The sequence below is a fragment of the Piliocolobus tephrosceles genome, chromosome 13, assembly GCF_002776525.5.
Source record: "Piliocolobus tephrosceles isolate RC106 chromosome 13, ASM277652v3, whole genome shotgun sequence".
Taxonomy (NCBI): domain Eukaryota; kingdom Metazoa; phylum Chordata; class Mammalia; order Primates; family Cercopithecidae; genus Piliocolobus; species Piliocolobus tephrosceles.
Window position 1 is genome coordinate 49,559,472 of NC_045446.1, and position 24,717 is coordinate 49,584,188.

General features: G+C 39.3%; 1 pseudogene across 1 annotated transcript in view; it reads left to right on the forward strand.

Annotated features, from left to right (window-relative positions):
- Positions 1 to 24,717, forward strand: part of LOC111555054 — a 51,827-nt pseudogene that overhangs the window by 703 nt on the left and 26,407 nt on the right. The gene's annotated exons all lie outside the window — the stretch shown is intronic.

Below are 24,717 nucleotides of genomic sequence, written 5' to 3' on the forward strand. Positions count from 1 at the left end.
AGAGAGGTTAAAAAACTTATTCAAAGATGCACAGCTAGTAAATCATGGAGGATGAACTCAAGCCAATTCTATCTGATGCCAAAGTCTATATTTTTAATCACTAACTCCTTCAAACTGCTTCTTAACCTCAAAACAAGGTGAGCTACTGATGGCAGCTACCGCTCCAGATGGCTTGCTGTTGCCATCATGCCAGCTGCAGCAGGGCGGCACAGCTGGGACTGCAGATTTCATGGAGCCGGTGGGAACCCTACCCCTTTTGAGTTGGGGCGGGAGCTCCGCCGGTGCCCAAACCGCGGCTGCAGACACAGACCTACTGCTCCATGGAGCAGGCAGGAGCCCCACCCTCCTGGGCGGGGCTGCAGCTGCCCAAATTGTGACTGTGAATCCAAGTCTCCTGTGCTCTTGGAAGGCTGGAAGCAGGCATGATCCCTGCCCTGCTGGGCACAGCCGCAGCCACCCAAACTGCTGGTACTGATGCAGGCCACTGAGTGGGCAAGAGCCCCACATCGCTCCCAGCTGTCACCACCCAAACCTGGCTACAGAATCAGGCATCCCTACACTCTTGGGGGCCCATGAAGGCCCCCATCCCCTGACAGGTTCAGAAGTGCCTGCCCCCAATGCCTGGCATCTCCTGCTGTCAGTGTCCCCTCTGATCTGGGAGCAAAGTGGGGCAGAGTTCTGGGGCCATGGATGCCAGCGGGAGGCAGACAGATTCTTGGGTAGAAGGGGTAGCTTTTGGTAAGCCCCTACCTTTGGGCCAGGGAGGGCCTGAAGACTGGGGGACAGACTGCCAGTCCCGCAGACCAGAGTGGGGACTTGTGGTGCTTCTTCCAGCCTGCCCATGGCCGCCCATGGATCAATCAGCATACACTTCCTCCCCTCTTATGTCCATAAAAGCCCTGGGCTCAGCCAGAGCAGGGCAGAGGATGGAGGGACACAGAGAGACAAAGAAGGACCAGCTGCAGAGAGGGGCTAGTGCCTCTGGTGATATCTGGACATGACAGACAGAAAGGAGCTACCATCTCCAGTGAGAGGTGCAGAGAGGACAAGAAGACCCATAGGCAGAGAGGAGCCACCCTCTCCAGAACCTCCTCTGTGCTGAGAGCTGAACACTCCACAAGATGACCCATCTACAGAGAGGAGCTACCCCCTGTAGGTCTCGTTTGAGCTCAGTAAAGCTCCTCTTCATCTTGTTCACCCTCCATTTGTCTGCATACCTCATTCTTCCAGGATGCAGGACAAGAACTCAGACAAAGGCACGAGCCACAGAGGTTTCTAGCTGGAAAAATTGGCATCCTAAAGACTCCATAACACTACCTCTTATAGAAGTCCCTCATAACCAGGAATTTTTTCTACCTGAGCAGGCTACATGTTACATTCACACTCCCAACCAAATGTTCCTGACTAAACCAGTATCAGACCAGATCCTATTGTTATAAATGAGGTGATTCTACAAATTAAGAAAGAGTTTGAGAAACTTGGCTGTATTCAGAGAAGGGAAATACAAGGTGAAGAGATCTTAAAGGCCATGCAGTTAAGAAGAGGTTGAAAGTATCATGGATATTGACTCTCAAGTAAGGATGATTGTGAGGTGAGGGTGAAAAATATTGTCTTAATGGTTGACAGATATTTGTTGAACGAGAACAAATTTACTCAGTGTTGCTTCCAAACAGCAATCCAACCAACAGTGAATTGAAGTTATAAGGAAGCTAGTTCAGAGAATAATTTTTAACCAGGTTGTTCAGAAATTAAGCACCCCACTTCTGGAAGAGTCCATCAGAGGTTGAGAGGGATGTTGGAGGAAGAATGATTCTTGCATTAAATGAGAGATGGGCCTGGGTCAGAGGCACCCAAACTTACCCATCCACATCATGTTCATTGCTCTGTGGTGAATGAGCAAAAAGGAGAACAATATAGTAAATTCCTCAACAATATAGTAAATTTATTCACTTCAGAAGGCCCTCTTTTATTTTGAGATTGCACTCTTCCTCATTTTAAGGCATTAAATGAAACTTTTCCACATTTAACATTGTTATAGTTGTATGTTTTGTTTCTTTTATTAGAACTTTATATGGTAAATAAAAAGCTGATAACAATATCTTCACCACAGATTTTAAAATAATTTGTGTTACAATGTATATAATCTAAAAGTCTGAGAACCAGCTGGCCTAGATGAAAACTAAGATCACATGATTCTACGCAGCTCTTTGACATGGATATCAGTATAAGAATCAAGGCAGACTAGTAGTCAGGTTACACATACTGGGCACTTCTGTGCCATAAGCTTCATGTCTATCATCTTATTTAATTCTCACAACTTTGTTAGTTAGGTAACATTTACATTTCCCTGAGTGATAGGGCAGTTAAGTAACTTGTTCAAGGATGCACCACCAGTATACAGTGAAGCAAGGATTGAAATCTAGGCTGTTGGTCTCCAGAACCAGGCTGCTTAGTTATTATGCTAAACTTGCCATATTTAAAAAATCAACACTCCTTCCTCAAAGCAAGCAAGCAAGCAAACGAAGGAAAAAAAAGAAAAAAGAAAAACCCTTAGCAAGTTAAGAATAAAAGAAAACTTCTGTGACTTGATAAAGGATTCCTACCTATAAAAAATGTTATTCCTAATGATAGAATATTAGAAGCCTTCCCACTCATATCAGGAACGAGACAAGAAAATCTCACATCATTGCAACTATTCCATATCATGAATAATATATCAAGGTAAGAAAATTAAAAGGGATAAATATTAGAGAGCAGGATATAAATCATTATTTGTGATATGCTCATCTGCCCAGAAGAGAATGAAAAAAATTAATAGTTTTCTTATTTACCAACAATAAACAATCCAAAATGTAACCCCATCCCAATAGAAGTTTCTGATAGAAGTCCTAGTTCTAACTCTACCACTAGCTCACTATTTCTCTTCCTTTTTCTGAGACTCAGTTTCCCCATCTTTAATGAATGTTTGCATTGGTTCACACTCCAGTATAATGCTATTTCTCTTCTGAGCACTGGCATTGGCCAAATACCAGATCCCTTTATTATTTAAGGAATACTTTGTAAGAATGGAAAGCCAGAATTGGCCTTGAGAGATTTTTCTTTGTTCATGGTCACTAGGGCACAGGTGTGTTATCTTTATGAAGGCTTTTGGACTCTCCCATGTGCCATGTTTTTCTCAGAGTAATCATTGGTGCCATTGTTGATTACACTATAAAACTCTCAAAGGACTGGGGTGCATCATAATACTAAGAGTTTCAGATAGATGGAACAGTGTGGAAAACGAGCAGAAGCTGGCGGAATATTCTTTCTTTGATAATGGTGCATAATTGTTCCTTTTTGAAGGATTCCACTCTTGCATAGAACAGACATCAATGGTGAATCTTTCTTTGGTGCTCCAGAATAGCAACAAAACTAGGACTTGAATCATGAAGCAGCACACATCTTCTAGTTTCATTTGTAAAACAAAACAAGAGATTTAGTTTTTCTCTTAGTCTATTTATGCTGCTATAACCAAATACCACAGACTGGGTAATTTATAAAAAACAGAAATTTATTTTTTCACAGTTATGGAGGCTGAGAAGTCCAAAAACAAAGCACCAAAAGATTCATTTTCTGTTGAGGGCTGCTCTCGGTCTCCAAGATGGTGCCCAGCTGCTGCATCCTACTGAGGGGAGGAATGCAGTATCCTCACATGGCCAAAGGCTGAAGGGTAAGCTAGACGAACACTGCGTGAAGCCTCTTTTTCTAAATGTTATGTGTTTTATATACTGAATTCTTACAATAAAGTAAGCTAGACAAAATAAAATGTTATTAAGAAAATCATAAGACAGAGAAAATACATGTATTATTCATTAGTGGAAGTGGGTTATCATGAAGGTCTTCGTTCCCATTGTCTTTACCTAGAGGAGACTGAGGAGGAGAAGGAAGGAGAAGAGTTTGTCCTTACTGTCTCAGAGATGGCAGAGGTGGAAGAAGTGGAGTAGGTGGAAGGGGAAACAGGATATGCAGGCACACTTGGTGTAACACTTATCGAAAAATATCCACAAGTGAACCCTAGTAGTTCAAACCCAAGTGGACCCATATTAGTTCAAACTAATATTCAGTTGTTCAAGGATCAACTGTATATTAGTCTGCTAGGACTGCCATAATCATGTACACAGACTGGGTGGCTTAAACAACAGAAATTTATTTTCTCACAGTTCTGGAGTCTGGGAGTTCAAGATCAGAGTGTCAGCAGGTTTGGTTTCTCCTGAGACCTCTCTCTTTGACTTGAAGACTATGACTTTTTTGTTATGTTGAAGCCTCTTTTTTTTTTTTTTTTATTATACTTTAAGTTCTAGGGTACATGTGCATAACGTGCAGGTTTGTTACATATGTATACTTGTGCCATGGTGGTGTGCTGCAACCATCAACTCGTCAGCACCCATCAATTCATCATTTATATCAGGTATAACTCCCAGTGCAATCCCTCCCCCCTCCCCCTCCCCATGATAGGCCCTGGTGTGTGATGTTCCCCTTGCCGAGTCCAAGTGATCTCATTGTTCAGTTCCCACCTATGAGTGAGAACATGCAGTGTTTGGTTTTCTGTTCTTGTGATAGTTTGCTAAGAACGATGGTTTCCAGCTGCATCCATGTCCCTACAAAGGACGCAAACTCATCGTTTTTTATGGCTGCATAGTATTCCATGGTGTATATGTGCCACATTTTCTTAACCCAGTCTGTCACTGATGGACATTTCGGTTGATTCCAAGTCTTTGCTATTGTGAATAGTGCCGCAATAAACATACGTGTGCATGTGTCTTTATAGCAGCATGATTTATAATCCTTTGGGTATATACCCAGTAGTGGGATGGCTGGGTCATATGGTACATCTAGTTCTAGATCCTTGAGGAATCGCCATACTGTTTTCCATAATGGTTGAACTAGTTTACAATCCCACCAACAGTGTAAAAGTGTTCCTATTTCTCCACATCCTCTCCAACACCTGTTGTTTCCTGACTTTTTAATGATTGCCATTCTAACTGGTGTGAGATGGTATCTCATTGTGGTTTTGATTTGCATTTCTCTGACGGCCAGTGATGATGAGCATTTTTTCATGTGTCTGTTGGCTGTATGAATGTCTTCTTTTGAGAAATGTCTGTTCATATCCTTTGCCCACAAGGCAGAAATAAAGATGTTCTTTGAAACCAATGAGAACAAAGATACAACATACCAGAATCTCTGGGACACATTTAAAGCAGTGTGTAGAGGGAAATTTATAGCACTAAATGCCCACAAGAGAAAGCAGGAAAGATCTAAAATTGACACTTTAACATCACAATTAAAAGAACTAGAGAGGCAAGAGCAAACACATTCACACAAGCTAGCAGAAGGCAAGAAATAACTAAGATCAGAGCAGAACTGAAGGAAATAGAGACACAAAAAATCCTCCAAAAAATCAATGAATCCAGGAGCTGGTTTTTTGAAAAGATCAACAAAATTGACAGACCGCTAGCAAAACTAATAAAGAAGAAAAGAGAGAGGAATCAAATAGACGCAATAAAAAATGATAAAGGGGATATCACCACCGACCCCACAGAAATACAAACTACCATCAGAGAATACTAGAAACACCTCTATGCAAATCAACTAGAAAATCTAGAAGAAATGGATAAATTCCTGGACACTTACACTCTTCCAAGACAAAACCAGGAAGAAGTTGAATCCCTGAATAGACCAATAGCAGGCTCTGAAATTGAGGCAATAATTAATAGCCTACCAACCAATAAAAGTCCAGGACCAGATGGATTCACAGCTGAATTCTACCAGAGCTACAAGGAGGAGCTGGTACCATTCCTTCTGAAATTATTCCAATCAATAGAAAAAGAGGGAATTCTCCCTAACTCATTTTATGAGGCCAACATCATCCTGATACCAAAGCCTGGCAGAGACACAACAAAAAAGGAGAAGTTTAGACCAATCTCCCTGATGAACATCGATGCAAAAATCCTCAATAAAATACTGGCAAACCGGATTCAGCAGCACATCAAAAAGCTTATCCACCATGATCAAGTGGGCTTCATCCCTGGGATGCAAGGCTGGTTCAACATTCGCAAATCAATAAACATAATCCAGCATATAAACAGAACCAAAGACAAGAACCACATGATTATCTCAATAGATGCAGAAAAGGCTTTTGACAAAATTCAGCAGCCCTTCACGCTAAAAATGCTCAATAAATTCGGTATTGATGGAACGTACCTCAAAATAATAAGAGCTATTTATGACAAACCCACAGCTAATATCATACTGAATGGGCAAAAACTGGAAAAATTCCCTTTGAAAACTGGCACAAGACAGGGATGCCCTCTCTCACCATTCCTATTCAACATAGTGTTGGAAGTTCTGGCTAGGGCAATCAGGCAAGAGAAAGAAATCAAGGGTATTCAGTTAGGAAAAGAAGAAGTCAAATTGTCCCTGTTTGCAGATGACATGATTGTATATTTAGAAAACCCCATTGTCTCAGCCCAAAATCTCCTTATGCTGATAAGCAACTTCAGCAAAGTCTCAGGATACAAAATTAATGTGCAAAAATCACAAGCATTCTTATACACCAGTAACAGACAAACAGAGAGCCAAATCATGAATGAACTTCCATTCACAATTGCTTTGAAGCCTCTTTTATATAGACCCAATCCCACTTACAAGGAAGGAGCCTAATGGCTTAATCACCTCGTAAAGGCTCCACCTCTTAATACTATCATATTCGTAATAGCTGAATTTTGGAGGGGACACATTCAAATTATAACCATAGTCTTAGTTAACTGGGAATTCTCAGTGTCTAGACACAACCTAAATATTTAATGCTGGGTATATGTGTGTGCTGCATAAGCGTTTCAGTCCAAAAATGCAGACAGCTGGAAATATACATGTCTTAAAAACTACAAATCATCTTAGTAACGATTCAAATTGCCATCATGTCAAACTGATGAAATTCTACCTTAATCATTTATGCTCCTTAAACCCCAACCATATTATCAGTTTCTGAAATCAGATTCCCCAGAATCAGAACCTGTGAATGAGATCTAATAAGAAATATTACTGGGCCAGGCATGGTGGCTCATGCCTATAATCCCAGACCTTGGGAGGCTAAGGCAGGAGGATTGCCTGAGCCCAGGAGTTCGAGACCAGCCTGGGCAACATAATGAGACCTCATGTCTACAGAAAAAAAAATCACCAAGAAAAACTGGTAATAAAGGGAAAATGAGATGGAAAAACACTCTAGGAAGAGTACAATATTAAGAAAAGTACCCAGTAAGGTAATTTTGACTCAGTCCCACAGGGGAGCTTTGGATACAGTGTAGATTATAATATTAGTCCTGCTCAGGAGCTGAGGAGCTAGAATATTTATATTCTGCACACTCATCAGTCATTGGTTAAAAGCTAACCTTTGGGTTTCTGAATTCCCAAGAACAACTGGCTCTCTACGTGAAGAGATAAAGGGTCTCCAGAGACCCCTGACAAAAAGATGCAGAAGCTGATGAGCATGATTGTTGTAAAAGGGATCCAAGGAGATGTAGGCAGAGCACTAACAATATCTGCTATAGCCCAGGTCTTGTGCTGTTCAGATCTGCTATTCCTCACACTAAGTTTACTCCACTAATTCTTCAGAATAGTGGCTCGCCAGAATTCTAGAGAAAAATGAGACTTTGTGTGAGAAGAGTTAATGGAATAAGCTGTCTTAGTCTGTTTCTGCTGCTATAAAATACCTGAGATTGTGTAATGTATAAAGAACAGAAATTTCTTTTTTTCACAATTCTGGAGGCAGGGAGTTCAAGCTCAAGGTGCCAACAGATTCAGTGTCTGGTAAGGGCTGCTTTCTGCTTTCAAGATGGCACCTTCTCATTGCATCCTCACGTAGTAGAAGGGCAAAAGGGAACTAACACTGTGTTCTCATGTACAGAAGAGATGGAAGGGCCAGACAGCTCTCTGAAACCTTTTTCATAATAAACTTCATTATTCTCATTCGTGAAGGTAGAGCCCTCATGCCAAAAGACCTCACCTTTTAATACCATCACCTTACGATTTAAGTGACAAGATCAGAATTTTGAGAGGACACATAGATTCATGCCATAGAATCCCTGCTGCAGTTGTTGATCTCAAGATCATCACTGCTATTTATTATGTTCCACCTTTAATATCCACTTCAGATTTCTTTCCACCATTGTCTAGTACTTCTGCTGGTCTGAATTGCTTTCCTGGTGTCGTGACCCAAATTTTCATACCAAAGGAGCCAAAGCCTCTAGTAATCACGTCTTTGTTGGGTCATCTTTGTTGTAATTGCTTACTCTCAGTTAAAACTGGGTTGGAAACACAAAACAATACCCCAGCAGGTCCCCTGGGTTCCAGATATACTCCTCCCTGCTTCCATTATTTAGCATCAACCATGCCTCCTTACAGTGATCAGGGTTAACTACCCTATAGTATAGTAAGTTTTTTCTTTCTCTATTGTTTTATTAGCAGAGAGAGACAAAAAGTACCAGGCAGCAGCCATAACTTGAGGCTTGATAGAATCCTGACTGTGCTCAGGTAAAATAATAGCCATCCCCCAACCCCAGGAATCAGGACTTACAGACACGATGAGCCTCAAACGGTTGAGGCAAGAAGCTCAAATTCTCCAAGTGAGTCACTAGGTGTGATCATGAGAGGCATATGTCGAAGTCTCTCACTGCTTTTCTGTTCTTATCAATTTCTATTCTATCCTCAACAATTCTAATTAAATAGATATGGAATGAAATCTAGATTCCTGTATTTTTAAACAACTCCCTGAATAATTCTGATGATTACTCTTTACCACTATGGCACACCACTATGAGTGACATTGACTCATTCATTCAAAAAATATTTATTGAGTACCTACTGTATCCCAGAGCTCTAGATGCTGAGATATAGATCTCATTGTTGAACAGTGCAACAGTGAGATCTATATAGATATAACTGGATATATATACACACACACACATACACACACACATATATATACACATGCACACACACACACACATATATACACACATGTATAAACATATATAAACAACCTACATAAATATAGTATAATTATTAAAACAGGAAACTTACATTAGTATAATATTATTTATGTCTGGAAAGTGATCCTTTTCTTCCTTTTCTTTTTACCTTAGTGTTTCCAGTAGCTTTCCATTTCACCCTATCATAAAATGTCCTGCTTGAATCCTTGTTTTCTTTAATTTCCTTGAAAACACAATGTGGTTATAGTTAAAATGTTTCTGTTTCCTAGAGTAAATGTTCCAGAATATTACTTTCATCCATCTTTTGCATAAAATGTTCTTTTAATTCTTTTCACTATACAATGTTTATTTGGTTTGCATGCTGATATTTTCCTGCATATTTAATCTTAATGTAGGTCAAAAATTTGTCCCTGATTAGTATTGGTAGAAACTCCTTGAGTCTCCTTCCTATTTACTCAAGCATTATTTTGATCTTGCCATTAGCACTAATGCTAAAGGGAGGGATTTTTACGGGAAATATTCTCTCTTCTCTGGTATAAGCTGTCTATAATGGGTGGGTGGATCAGTGGGCACGGAGCTGTGTCTATCTACAACTGCAGTTTGGGAAATTTGACTGCATTTTCTTACTGTATTTATTTTTAAACTTTTATTATTCATTCTGTGCTATCCCGTATTCCATGGGAGGCATACCTTAAATTTGGATTTATTTTACTACTTCTGATATACAATCTATTTTCAATATTGAGTGGTCTTAAAAGCTTAGTGCACATTTAATTTTGCAAATCAATACTCTTATTTCTGGTTTGCAGCTGCGGTAAAAGTTCACCTGTAGATCTCTACTGCTTGGGAAGTCATAGAAACATAACGGCATTATTTAGTCATACAATTTCTCTTCTAGACCCCACTTCATTCCAAGTAAGATGTTTTCGATCCCTCCTCCAGCCCAATCATGCCAACAGTATCTGCTCTTCTGATTGAGACGTGCCACTGAGGTTCCTGTGACCCAGCTCCACCCACTTCCCACAGCCCAGCCCACTGTGCACATGAACAGGAAGATCATGAACCTACAGTTGGCATCCTTTATCCCGAGATTGTGTTATAAAGATGAAGCCTGCTCTAGCTCCAGCATTAATGAAGTTTACTTTCTCTTAGTTCATAGTTTTACTTCATTTCAGTAAATATGAGGCATAAATGTGCACTTATACCATTATCTTTCCCATTAATCCCATTACTTTTATAATCAGAAACAAACAAAAAGCCTTTTTCATTTTGAAAATAAAATCCATTTAAAGATGATATTTGATGGTGATTTCAATTCCAGGAAATGAATTTTTCTACTGAACAATCTGGTTTTCTTCTGAATATGTAATCAATTTATTATTTTTCTCCCATCTAGATAAAAAGAGATGCCTGAATCTTCTTACCAGTAGCAATTTTTTTCTGCCTTTAAACATCCCTCACAGCTCACGCCAAGCATTCAATGCAAAGAACACCCTTAAGCTTCCTGGTCCATGCATTTTACTCTGTACTAGACTCCTGAAACCACCTGTGCAAATATCATAACTCAGAAAATTATTACAGTGAAAGAGATCTGACCTAACCAACTCCATCTTGCTTCTAACCCTCAAGCTGTCCTTGTTCATTTCTAGGAATATGCCAAAATAACTTTGGGAGGAACTTAGATTATAAGTTAGCTTTGAAACAAAGATGATAATAGCCCTTTCCCAAAACAAACTCCTTCCTGTTTGGGAACTAGACCACCTTTGCAGGACTAACAAATTAGCCACAAGATTAGAAATTATAGTTTAGTAGTCATGCAGCTGGAGGCTGCAAGATTCTAAGCCTCCCAAATTTTTCCTGGCAATAACATCACTATTGTAAAACCTCAGATGAGTGCTTGTGATATTTTGCAAACCCTGCATTATGATGCACCAGCTGACACCACCCAGACCTGTAATCTGGCACAACCAGTTCTGCAATCCCATCCGGGAGAAGAAGACAGCAAGAAAAACTCATTCTGACCCTCTATGATTTTATTGCCAACCTGACCAATTAGCACTCCTCACTTCATGAGCCCCTACCCACCAAATTATCCTTAAAAATTTCAGTCCCCGAGTTTTCCAGGAGATTGATTTGAATAACAACAAAACTTCAGTCTCTCACCAGCAAGCTCTGTGTGAATAAGTTTTTCTTTATCGCAATTCCCCTGTCTTGATAGATCAGCTGTATTTAGGCAGTGGGCAAGATGAACCTATTGGGCAGTTACACATTTGAGGGATTGTCTGGGATTTCCTTTGTGGCTACCTGTTCATGGTTCAGTGGCCCCTCTGGCAACTGATCCAGAGGCTAGCCAAGTGGCCACCCAGTTCTCCTGAACTAGGGGCTGACTCTGGTACCATCTCTACCGGCAGGGCATGGCTGATCTAATGTGTCCCATCCCATAGCTGTAGCCCCAGGGTGGAGTGTCTGTCAGTAGCCACATGGTGGTGCGTCTGTCTGTATCCCCATTGCAGAGTGTCTGTCTGTAATTCCACCACAGGGTGTCTGTAAGTGTAGTCCTATCACAGGTGCCCATCATGGAGTGTCTGTAACTGTAGCCCCAATACAGGGTGTCCAATTTGGTGAGTATTCTAGGATCTGCCAACACCTCCTTTCTTATCCAAATTGGTTGAGCTCCTTCGGGGATCTCTGTTGGCTCTTTCTAATTAGTAGGAAGAGTCTTGATTCAGGAGATTTCTCCTCAGTCAGGAAGATTTAGGGGAGATTTCTCAGATGGAGAATAGGAGGCTAGTTTGGAAGGAATACGCTTGGAATTCTTGATTAGGGATCTTGGTTTGGAAGACCTTTTGTCTGTCTTGTATTTGTGTGTGTGTGTTTGTATATGTGGAGGGGATCTCTGAAGGACTTGCTGACAGAAGTCCAGCAGGCCTAACTTGAAGAACCCAAGTTCTGGTCACACTTGGTGAGTCCCGAATAAAGCTCAACAGGCCTGACTTGGGGTTACTGTCTGCTCTTCATCTTGCCCAGAGAACACCTCTAAAATTCCCAGTCAGAGGTCATCTCTCCCCACCTTGAGTGGATCAAAGGTGACAAGGACCAAGGGGAGAAAGTTTGAGTCTTGCCAGGTTGATATTGGGTGTTGACCAAGGTGATTAGTGTCCATTTGTTATGTATATTTTCCTCAGCTGGGATGGAAAATGTTAATTTGGTTACTCATGCAATCTGTTGGGCAGTATCTTGCAAAACTGAAAAGCTTTTGCCTATGATTCCATAAAACACAATGGATAATTTTCTTTTGTAACATGGCCTGACCCCACAGCTACAGCAGAGGGAGCAGGGTCATCAAAAGTCACTCCATTCTTCTCGAAGCTGCAGAGAAAGGGAATCCAGAAACCTGGTGTGCCAGCAAAAAGAGTAAGAATTTCTTGCCAGCCAGGCTTCTGGGCTGTGTGTGTGTGTGTGTGTGTATGTGTGTGTGTGTGTACAGTAAATGCCACCACTGTTTGTCTCCTCTGCAAGGGTTTGATTAATAGAAAAAAAGAATTTGTGAGACTACTCTTAGACTGTGGTGAATCTGGTGTACTTTGTGCTAGGAATTTGTCTTTCTGTGTCATTCTGTCATTGAGAGATGAGTATCACAGGATAGAATGTAGGCTTAGGAACCCTATACACCTGCTTTCCAAACCAGCCTAGCAGGCTCGTCGGTTACAAACTTTGCTGCAGGTCCCTGAACCAGTACTGGATGAAGTTTCTCTCTCTTGTTTTATGTCCTTGAGAGCTTAACCTTGTGACCACGTGGGGATACTTTCTCTTGGACTCTGCCATCTAGAGGGGATGAATTTTGGGGTTCATATCATAGTTGGCTCTAAAAGCAGCAGTTAAAAGCCTTTGCAAGCTTGAGATTGGCTCTGTAGCCTCCTTCTGGAAAAAGCAGTAGAAACTGCTCAGTGCTGTAGCTCAATAGCTAAGGCTTTGTCTTTTGACAATGGTAGCGCAAGTTCAATTCTTGGCTTAAGGAATGAGTCCATTCTGGTTTGTTATTTGTGTTCTTTTTTTGTCATGTATTGATTCATTTCCTCCCATGGACTGCTTCTGATTTTCTGTCTTGATTTTTCCTTTCTCTGAACTACCTTTAGGGAGATTGTAAATATTGAAAAAAAGAATAAACAAATGAACAAATGAAAGAAAGAAAGAGAAGAAAGAAAGAGAAAAAAGAAAAAAAAGAAACTGCATATCATCTCTGAGATAGCTTATGCATCCATGGTTAAGTTATAACCTTAGTTAAGACTTACTAATTTTGCATGGGAGGTTACCTGTAGTAGAATTCAAAAGCCAGAAATATTGGCTGTCTGTCCTGGCTAGAGTCACATGATAAGAGATAAAACATAAATAAAGTATTTAAAGAGCTCCATGGTTAAAATCAGCTTAATTAAAAATGAATATTCAAGATACATATTTATATATGTGTGTGTGTGTGTATATATATATATATTTAAAAGGCTTTTATGCGTTTTCTCTTCTTGGATCGTGTTTTTTTTCTTCCTTTCTTTGAGAAGAAAATGTTTTTGTTTGTTTTTCTTCTCAGTCTACTGATTTATTTCCCCAGTACGTCTTCTTGCCACTCTTGATGCCCACATGAGAGGACCTAAGGTAATTTCTGAGAGCCTGGGACTCCTTGGGAAAAACAGAGAAGGTAACACATGGTATATTTTGGGAGAAATCTCTGTTTTCCTCATAGAACCCCAAGAAGTGTAAGCAGACAGGTTCCTTTCAAAATCTAAGGCTCTGCTCTGTTTTGCATCACATTACCTGACATTTTTTACTTTTGGAGGCATCAGAACTTACTTTAGTAGAGGAGAGATATGTAAAGAAATTTATGGATCTGGAGATGTATTTATTGTAAGGAAGGTTATAAAGAAAAGAAATTTAACGTGAGAAAGGATCTTATACAGTAAATTCCTGTCCTAAAGTAGAATGATGAATTATTGAAGAAAGAGGGAAATATAGGACAAGTCAGAAAGTCCAAGTATGTCATGGATGGACTGTATGAGTTGTGATAAGGTTCATAAAATGAAAACAAAAAATTTACAACTGCTACATCTTCTTCTGTCTGTGTATTTATAAGTGTTGTGTGTTTGATCTTTATATAAAGGAGCTCTAATTAATTGGCTTAAAGAAAATGAAAGCACTGGAATCAAATATTTTGTCAGAAACTCTAATGCCTTCTGGTTCACGTGACTTTAGTAATCTTTGGGAAATAAAAACAGTTTTAAAGATTATTGGTAAAATAAAAATGTCTTCAAAATTTAGACATTTGATACAAATTAAGTCAGAGATTAGATTTGCTAAATACTTTAATGTCATAAACTGCTTCTTTGACTTTTGAAAACTGTGCAACTTATGTGCTTTAGAGTCAATAGATTCTAATTAAGGCCTGGGGACATGTGTAGCTAGCCATGTCTCCTAGCTATGCTGGAAACAGTCAGACTTTATCTGCAGTTCTGTTGTGCATCCTAGACTCTGAGCCTTTGTAATAAAAATTGCTTACACTAAAAAGAAAAATTATGTGTTTTTGATACAAAGTCATGGGAATATCTTTTTTCAAAAAACTAATTTTGTCTAATTTAGAAAAATTAAGAATTATATTTTCTTGTAAGAAAATAAAATTGAAAGTTTAAGCAAGTTATAGAAGGTTTATGAAAAATTAACTTTGTAAAGAATTCTGTCAGTGGGCAAGTGGACTAAAATTAAAAGGATATTTATTATTTAGTTCTTCCATAAATTAAATATTAAAACAAATGCATACTGACATAGGGCCAGAATCTTGGCCCATATGTCAAAGTAACAGGATTTTTTTGAACATTGATTTGTTCTTTAACAAAAATATTATAAAGTTATAGAAAGTTTGTGAAAATCTTACTTTATGATCAAACTAGTTAAAACTGAATAGATTTATAAAATTTAATTAAAAACAAGCTTTAGCATTAACGATGCACTAATACGAAATAAAATTTGGTTTTCTCTTTTAAAAATTTTTTTTGGAATATTGAGAGACAATCAAAGATTTTTGTTTGCCTTTTGAGTAAACTACAAAAATAGGAAAGGGGAGGGAGAAGAGATAGATTGCATGGGCTTCACGCTCTCTTTATTGGGTCTTGTTTAGAAAACTGATTCTCTCCTCTATCAGTGAGTATGGATTTTTGCCTTTTAAAATTTTTTGGAGTTACCATTTCAGCTAAATGAATAACCTGTGATCATATTTTGTGATATCCAGTTTTTTTAAACCTTTAATATTTGCCAAGCCTTCCAAGGTCATATTCTAAATTTTTAAAAAAAAAAGGTCCCTAAAAGTCCAAAAGAGACATATTCAACTTACTTGATGTATTAAAATCATGCAGGAAGCATTGTCAAATTTAAAATGGTGTTTAACTTTCTTTGACTTATATTCATATAAATATGTTAATATGTGTTACAAAATTAATAATAAGATTCCTAAAATGCTGACATGTCTCAGTAAATGTTATTACTCACAATTATAATTTTTTAAAAGTTCTGGGGCACATGTGCAGGGTGTGCAGGTTTTTTACATAGGTAAACGTGTCATCATGGTTTGCTGCACCTGTCAACCCATCATTTCACTGTTAAGCCCAGCATGCATTAGCTATTTTTCCTAACACTCTCCCTCCCTTCACCTCCCCATAACAGGCCCCAGAGTGTGTTGTTCTCCTCCCTGTAGCCATGTGTTCCCACTGTTCAGCTCCCACTTGCAACGGAGAACATGCAGTGTTTGGTTTTCTGTTTCTGTGTTAATTTGCTGAGAATAATGGCTTCCAGCTCCACCCATGTCCCTGCAAAGGACATACAGGATTTCTTTATATGGCTGCATAGTACTCCATGGTATATATGTATCACATTTTCTTTATCCAGTCTATCATTGATGAGCATTTGGGTTGACTCTATGTCTTTGCTATTATGAATAGTGCTGCAATGAACAAACACATGCATGTTATCTTTATAATAGAATGATGTATATTCTTTTGGGTATATACTTAGTAATGGGATTGCTGGGCCAAAAGATATTTCTGGTTCTGTATCTTTGAGGAATTGCCACTCTGTCTTCCATAATGGTTGAACTAATGTACATTCCCACCAATAGTGTAAAAGCATTTCTATTTCTCTGCAACCTCTACAGCATCTGTTGTTTTTTGACTTTTCAATAATTGCCACTCTGACTGGTATGAGATGGTATCTCATTGTGGTTTCAATTTGCATTTCTCTAATGATCAGGGATGTTGCCCTCCTTGTCATATGTCATATATTTTTTGTCTCCTTAAGAAGACATTGTTTTGAGAAGTGTTTGTTCATGTCATTTGCCCACTTTTTAATGGGATTGCTTTTTTCTTATAAATTTAAGTTTCTTATAGATTCCATATATTAGACCTTTATCAGATGGATAGATTGCAAAAATTTTCTCCCTCTCTGTAGGTTGTGTGTTCACTCAGATGATAGTTTATATTGCTGTGCAGAAGCTCTTTAGTTTAATTAGATCCCATTTGTCAATTTTTGCTTTTGTTGCAATTGTTTTTGTCAATTGGATGAAACCTTTGCCTGTGCCTGTGTCCTGAATGGCGTTAACCTAGATTTTCTTCTGGAGTTTTTAATAGCTTTGGGTTTTACATCCAATCCATCTTGAGTTAATTTTTGTTTAACGGGTATGGAAGGGGTCCAGTTTCAATTTCAATTTTCTGCATATGACTAGCCAGTTCTTCCAGCACCATTTATTAAATTGGGAATACTTTCACCATTGCTTGTTTTTGTCAGGTTTGTTGAAGAACAGATGGTTATAGATGTGTGATCTTATTTCTGAGTCCTCAATTTTGTTACATTAGTCTATGTCTCTGTTTTTATATCAGTACCATGTTATTTTGGTTACTGTAGCCTTGTAGCATAGCTTGAAGTTGGGTAGCATGATACCTCCAGTTTTGTTCTTTTTGCTTAGGATTGTCTTAGCTGTATGAGCTCTTTTTTGGTTTCATATGAGTTTTAAAATTGTTTTTTCTAATTCTGTGAAGAATGTTAATGGTAGCTTGATGGGAATAGCATTGAATCTGTAAATTGCTTTGGGTGGTATGACCATTTTAAAGAAATTGCTTCGGGTGGTATGACCATTTTCAAGAAATTGCTTCTTCCTATCCAGAGCATCTGTTTATGTCCTGTCTGATTTCCTTGGGGAGTTGTTATAGTTCTCATTGAAGAGGTCCTTCACTTCCTTTGTTACCTGTATTCCTAGGTATTTGTTTTATTCTCTTTGTAACAGTTGCAAATAAGAGTTCATTCATGATTTGTCTCTCTGCTTATCTCTTGTTGTTGTATATGGATGCTTGTGATATTTGCACATTGATTTTGTATCCTGAGACTTTGCTGAAGTGCTTATCAGTTTAAGAAGGTTTGGGCTGAGAATACGGGGTTTTCTACATATAGAATTATGTCATCTGCAAACAAAGACGATTTATTTTGTCTCTTCCTATTTGAATATGCTTTATTTCTTTCTCTTGCCTGATTGTCCAGGCCAAAACTTCCAATACTATGTTGAATAGGAGTGATAAGAGAAGATATACTTGTCTTGGACCAGTTTTCAAGGGGAATGCTTCCAACTTTTGCCTATTCAGTGTGATACCAACTGTGGGTTTGTTCATAAATGGCTCTAATCATTTTGAGGTATATTCCTTCAATACCTTGTTTATTGAGAGTTTTTAACATAAAAGGATATTGAATTTTATTGAAGGCCTTTTCTGCATCTAGTGAAATAACCATGTAGTTTTTGTCTTTAATTACAATTATGTGATGAATTTCATGTGTTAATTTGCATATGTTGAACCAGCCTTGCATCCCAGTGATGAAGCCAACTTGATTGTGGTGGATAAACTTTTTAATGTGCTGCTGGATTCAGTTTGCAAGTATTTTATTGAGGATTTTTGCATTGAGGTTCATCAGGGATACTGGCCTGAAGTGTTCTTTTTTGTTGTATCTCTGCCAGGTTTTGGTATTAGTGTGATGCTGGACTCACAAAATGAGTTAGGGAGCATTTCTTCCTTTTCAATTGTTTGGAATAGTTTCAGAAGAAATGGTACCAGCTACTCTTTTAACCTCTGGCAGAATTCTAAGTCTGGTAGAATTCAGCTGTAAATTCATCTGGTCCTGGGCTTTTTTTGGTTGGTAGGCTATTTATTACTGCCTCAATTTCATAACTTATTATTGGTCTATTCAGGGATTCAACTTCTTCCTGGTTGAGTCTTGGGAGGGTGTATGTTTTTAGGAATTTATCCATTTATTCTAGATTTTCTAGTTTATTTGGATAGAGGTATTTATAACATTCTTTGTTGGGTTGTTTGTATTTCTTTGGGATCAACAGTCATATCCCCTTCATCATATTTTGTTGTGCCTATTTGATTCTTCTCTCTTTTCTTATTTATTAGTCTGGCTAGTGGTCTATTCATTTTATTATTTTTTTCAAAAAAAAAAAAACTCTTGGATTCATTGATTTTTTGGAGGGTTTTTTGTGTCTCTATCTCCTTTAGTTCTGCTCTGAGCTTGGTTATTTCTTGTCTTCTGCTATCTCCAGGGTCTGTTTGCTCTTGGTTTTCTAGTTCATTTAGTTGTAATGTTAGAATGTCAATTTGAGATCTTTCTAGCTTTTTGATGTGGGCATTTAGTGCTATAAATTTCCCTCTTAACACTGCTTTAGCTACATTCCAGAGATTCTGGTATGTTGTCTCTTTGTTCTCATTAGTTTCAAAGAAATTCTTGATTTGTATATTAATTTCATTATTTACCCAAGAGTCATTTAGGAACAAGTTGTTCAATTTTCTTGTACTTGTGTGGTTTTGAGTGAGTTTCTTAATCTTGAATTCTAACCTGATTGCACTGTGGTCTGAGAGACTGTTTGTTGTGATTTCAGTTCTTTTGTATTTGCTGAGAAGGGTTTTACTTCCAATTATGTGATCAATTTTAGAGTAAGTTCCATGCCATATGGCACTGACAAGAATGTGTATTCTGCTGTTTTTGAATGAAGAACTCTGTGGATATCTATCAGGTCCATTTGATCTACAGCTGAATTCAGGTCTTGAATATCTTTGTTAACTTTCTGTCTTAATGATCTTTCTAACATTGACAGTGGGGTGTTAAAGTCTCCCACTATTATTGTGCAGGAGTCTAAATATTTCTGTAGGTCTCTAAGAACTTGTTTTATGAATCTGAGTGTTCCTGTATTGGGTGCATATATATTTAGGAGAATTAGCTCTTCTTGTTGAATTGAACCCTTTACCATAATATAATGCCTTCCTTTGTCTTTTTTGATACTTGTTGCTGTAAAGTTTTTTTTTTTTTTTGTCAGAAAGTAGTTGCATTAGTCCATTGTTACACTGTTAATAAAGACATACCCAAAACTGAGTAATTTGTAAAGGAAAGAGGTTTAATTCACTCCCAACACAACATGGCTGGAGAGGCCTCAGGAAACTTACAATTATGGAAGAAGGCACCTCTTCACAGGGCAGCAGGAGAGAGAATGAGCACCAAGTGAACAGAGAAGCCCCTTATAAAACCATCAGATCTCATGAGAACTCCCTCACTGTTATGAGAACAGCATAGCAGAAACAGCCCTCATGTTTCAATTACCTCCACTTGATTATGCCCTTGACATATGAGGATTATTACAATTCAAGGTGAGATTTGGGTGGGGACAGAGAAACAAACCATATCATTCTGCCCCTTAGCCCTCCCAAATCTCATGTTCTCACATTTTGAAACACAATCATGCCCTTCCAACAGTCCCCCAAAGCCTTAACTGAATTCCAGCATTCACCCAAAAGTCTAAGTCCAAAGTCTCATCTGAGACAAGGCAAGCCCCTTCTGCCTGTGAGCCTGTAAAATCAAAAGCAAATTAGTTACTTCCTAGATAAAATGAGCATACAGGCATTGGATAAATATACCCCTTCCAAATGGAAGGAATTGGCCAAAACAAAGGGGCTACAGGCAAGTCTAAAATCCAATAGGGCAATCATTAAACTTTAAAGTTTCAAAATGATCTCCTTTGATTCCATGTCTCACATCCAGGTCACACTGATGCAAGAAGTGGGCTCCCACAGCCTTGGGCAACTCCACTTCTGTGGCTTTGCAGAGTATAACCCAACTCCTGGCTGCTTTCATGGGCTGGCATTGAGTATGGCTTTTCCAGGCCTAGACATCCATGCATTTCCATATATCCTTTGAAATCTAGGTGGAGGTTTTCAAACTTCAATTCTTGTTTTCTTTGTCACCACAGGACCAACACCACATGAAATTTGCTGAGGCTTGGGGCTTGTACCCTCTGAAGCAATGCCCTGAGCTATACTTTAGCCCATTTTGGCTATGGCTGGAGCAGCTGTAAAACAGGACACCAAGTACTAAGGTTGCACACAGCAGAGGGGCCCTTGACCCAGCCCAGAGAACCATGTTTCTCTCCTAGACCTCCCGGCCTGTGATGGGAGGGGCTGCCATAAAGGTGTCTGACATGTCCTGGAGGCATTTCCTCCATTGTTTTGGCAATTAGCATTTGGCTTCTCATTACTTACACCAGTTTCTGCACCTTGCTTGAATATCTTCTCAGAAAATAGGTTTTTCTTTTCTACTGCATCATCAGGTGGCAAATTTTCCAAACTTTTATGCTCTGTCACCTCATGAAAGCTTTGCTGCATAGACATTTCTTCCACCAGATACCCTAAATTATGTCTCTCAAGTCCAAAGTATCACAGTTCTGTAGGGCAGGGGCAAAAAGTAACCAGTTTCTTTGCTAAAGCATAGCAAGAGTCACCTTTGCTCCAGTTCCCAAGAAGTTCCTCATCTCCATCTGAGATCAGCTCAGGCTGGAATTCATTGTCCATCCATATTACTATCAGCATTTTGGTCAAAACCATTCAACAAGTCTCTAGGAAGTTCCAAATATTCCCACATTTTCCTGTCTTCTTCTGAGCCCTCTAAATTGTTACAGCCTCTGCCTGTTACCCACTTCCAAAGTCACTTTCACATTTCCGCATATCTTTACAGCAGTGCCCCGCTGCTGGTAGCAATTTGTTGTATCAGACCATCTCGCACCACTAATAAAGACATACCCAAGACAGGGTAACTTATAAAGGAAAGAGGTTTAATTGACTCAAAGTTCAGCATGGCTGGAGAGGCCTCAGGAAATTTACAATCATGGTGGAATGCACCTCTTCACAGGGAAGCAGGAGAGAGTATGAGTGCCAAGCAAAGGGGGAAGCCACTTACAAAACCATCAGATCTTGTGAGAATTCCCTCACAATCATGAGAACAACATGGCAGAAACTGCACCCATGATTCAATTATCTCCACTTGGTCCTGCCATTGACACATAAGGATTATTACAGCTGAAGATGAAATTTGGGTGGGGAGACACAGCCAAGCCATATCACTAGAATTGCAACCCCTGCTTTTTTCTGCTTTCTATTTGCTTGGTAAATTTTCCTCCATTCCTTTATTTTCAGTCTATGTGTGTCTTTGCATGTGAAATGGGTTTCTTGAATACAGCACACCAATGGGTCTTGACCCTTTATCCAGCTTGCCATTCTGTGCCTTGTAATTGGGGCATTTAGCTTATGTACATTTAAGGTTAATATTGTTATGAGTAATTTCATCCTGTCATGATGCTAGCTGGTTATTTTGCAAACTTGTTTAGGTAATTGCTTCATGGTGTCATTGGTCTGTGTACTTCAGTGTGTTTTTGTACTAGCTGGAAACAGTTTTTCCTTTCCATATTTAGTGCTTCTTTCAGGAGCTTATGCAAGACAGGACTGGTGGTGATAAATTCCCTCAGCATTTGCTTGTCTGAAGAGGATCTTATTTCTCCTTCATTTATGAAGCTTAGTTTGGCCAGATATGAAATTATGGGTAGGAAATTCCTTTTTTAATAATGTTGAATATTGACCCCCAATCTATTTTGGGTTATAGAGTTTCTGCTGAAATGTCACTGTTAGTCTGATGGGCTCCCCTTTGTAGGTGACCTGGCCTGTCTCTCTGGCTGCCCTTAACATTTTTCCCTCATTTTGACCTTGGAGAATCTGATGATTATGTGTCTTGGGGTTGATCTTCTCATAAAGTATCTTACTGGGGTTCTCTGGTTTTTCTGAATTTGAATGTTGGTCTGTCTTGATAGGTTGGGGAAGTTCTCCTGGATGATACCCTGTTGGCATATCCTAAATGATATCCTTCTGGCATACGGAAGTGTGTTTTCCAACTTGGTTACGTTCACCCCATCTCTTTCAAATACCCCAATCAGTCATAGGTTTGATCTTTTTACCTAATCTCATAGTTCTCAGGGGTTTTGTTCCTCCTTCTCTTTTTTCTCTAACCTTGTCTGCCTGCCTTATTTCAGCAGGATGATCTTCAAGTTCTGATATTCTTTCTTTTGCTTGGTCTATTCAGCTATTGATACTTGTGTTTGTATTGTGAAGTTCTCACCTTGTGTTTTCCAGCTCCATCAGTTTATTTATGTTTCTCTCTGAACTAGTTATCCTGGTGAACAGCTCCTGTAATGTTTTATCTTGGTTCTTAGATTCTTTGAAATTAGTTAGAACATACTCCTTTTGCTCAGCAAAGTTCATTTTTGCCCATCTTCTGAAGCCTACTTCTATCAATTCCTCCGTTTCAGCCTCAGCCCAGTTCTGTGCCCTTGCTGAAGAGGTGATGAGATAATTGGGAGGAGAAGAAGCACTCTGGCATTTTGAGTTTTCAGTGTTTTTGTGTTGATTCTTTCTCAACTTTGTGGGTTTATCTAACTTCAATCTTTGAAGCTTCTGAGATTTGACTGGGGTTTATGTGGGGCCTTTTTCATTGATGTTGTTGTTGTTGCTGCTTTCCATTTATTTTTCTTTTAGCAGTTAGGCCCCTTTTCTGTAGGGCTGCTGTGGTTTCCTGGGATTCCACTCCAGACTTTATTCGCCGGAGTCCCTCCTGTACCTGGTGGTATCACCAGTGGCGGCTGCAACACTGCAAAGATGGTTGCCTGCTCCTTCTTCTGGGAGCTCTGTCCCAGAGGGGCACTCACCTGATGCCAGCTAGAGGCTTTTATATGAGGTGTCTGGAGACCCCTGTTGGGAGTTCTCACCCAGTCAGGAGAAATGGGATCAGGGACCTGCTTAAATAGGTAGTCTGGCTGCCCCTTGGCAGAGCAGGTGTGCTGTGCTTGGCAGGGATTCCCCTCTTCCAGACTGTCCTGACTCTCCAGAGCCCACAGGCAGAAAAGACTAAGACTGGTGATTTGTGGATACCACAGCCACCTCTCCCCCTAATGGCTGCATCAGATTTTGATAGCCCCTCCCCCAATTATAATTCTTACGTCAAACTGTTGTGTGTCACAGAAATGACCAGATTTCTTTTTTAACTGCATTTTTAATGATGGTTGTCCTGAGAATTTTGTCACCCACAGATAATTGTTGTCTTGTTTTGATTCTTTTCAAAAGATGATTTATAATCTGATAGAAAACTCTGATGAGTACTCTTGAATACAGGTCTCTGACAACTTTAGAAATTGTGCTATTGGAATAGAGAAAAAAAACTTCTAAGACTCTCATGGAGAGCTAATATGTTAAACATTGCTAATCCCTTTATTTTTCAGAATTAAGATAACATTTTTCCTTTTGAGCTATTTACAACTTTTAGTGATAAAGTATACTCTTGTAAACAAAATTCACAGCATATTGTTTTCTCTCCTACCTGATTTCTCCAGAATTTAGAAACTATTTGTGAGTATACTCAACTTATGGCAGCATAGTTATTTTCATAAGTGTAATAAGAATCTGTTTTCTTTTGTAACAGAACACAATTGGAGATGCTGGTTATTTTACCAAAGATTTGACTGGAATGGTGGGCTTTTTATTTTTTATTTTTTTTAGGAATCAAACTTGACTTGTAGAGCCAGTAAAACCCTATTGGATGCCAGGCACGGTGGCTCACACCTGTAATTCCAGCACTTTGGGAGGCCAAGGTGGGCATAACACGAGGTCAGGAGATCAAGACCATCCTGGCCAACACAGTGAAACCCCATCTCTACTAAAATACAAAAAAATTAGCTGGACTTGGTGGTGGGCACCTGTAGTGCCAGCTACTTGGGAGGCTGAGGCAGGGGAATCCCTTTAACCCAGAAGGTGGAGGCTGCAGTGACCCCAGATCACACCACTCCACCACTCCAGCCTGGATGACAGAGCAAGACTCCATCAAAATAAAAAAGCCCATTGGGATAACTGGCCTCATACCTTGTCTACACAGTCCCTGTACAGGATTCCTGGCCCGTGGTAAGTAAAGAATGTCACCTTCTGACAGACCGAGGTACCCCCAAGTTATCCTGAGATCTCAAGACAAGAAGAATTTACCCAACTAATCTAGGTATTTGATGCGCAAGGCTTTAAAGAGTGTAACCTGACTTAGCCAGGAGTGATGGCAAGCACCTGTAGTCCCAGCCACTTGGGAGGCTGAGCAGGAGAACGGCATGAACCCTGGATGCGGAGCTTGCAGTGAGCGGAAATCGCACCACTGCACTCCAGCCTGGGCAACAGAGCAAGACTCCATCTCAAAAAAAGAAAAAAAAAAGAGTGTAACCTGATATTCCTTATGGAACAAACATTCAGCAAAGCCGATTTTA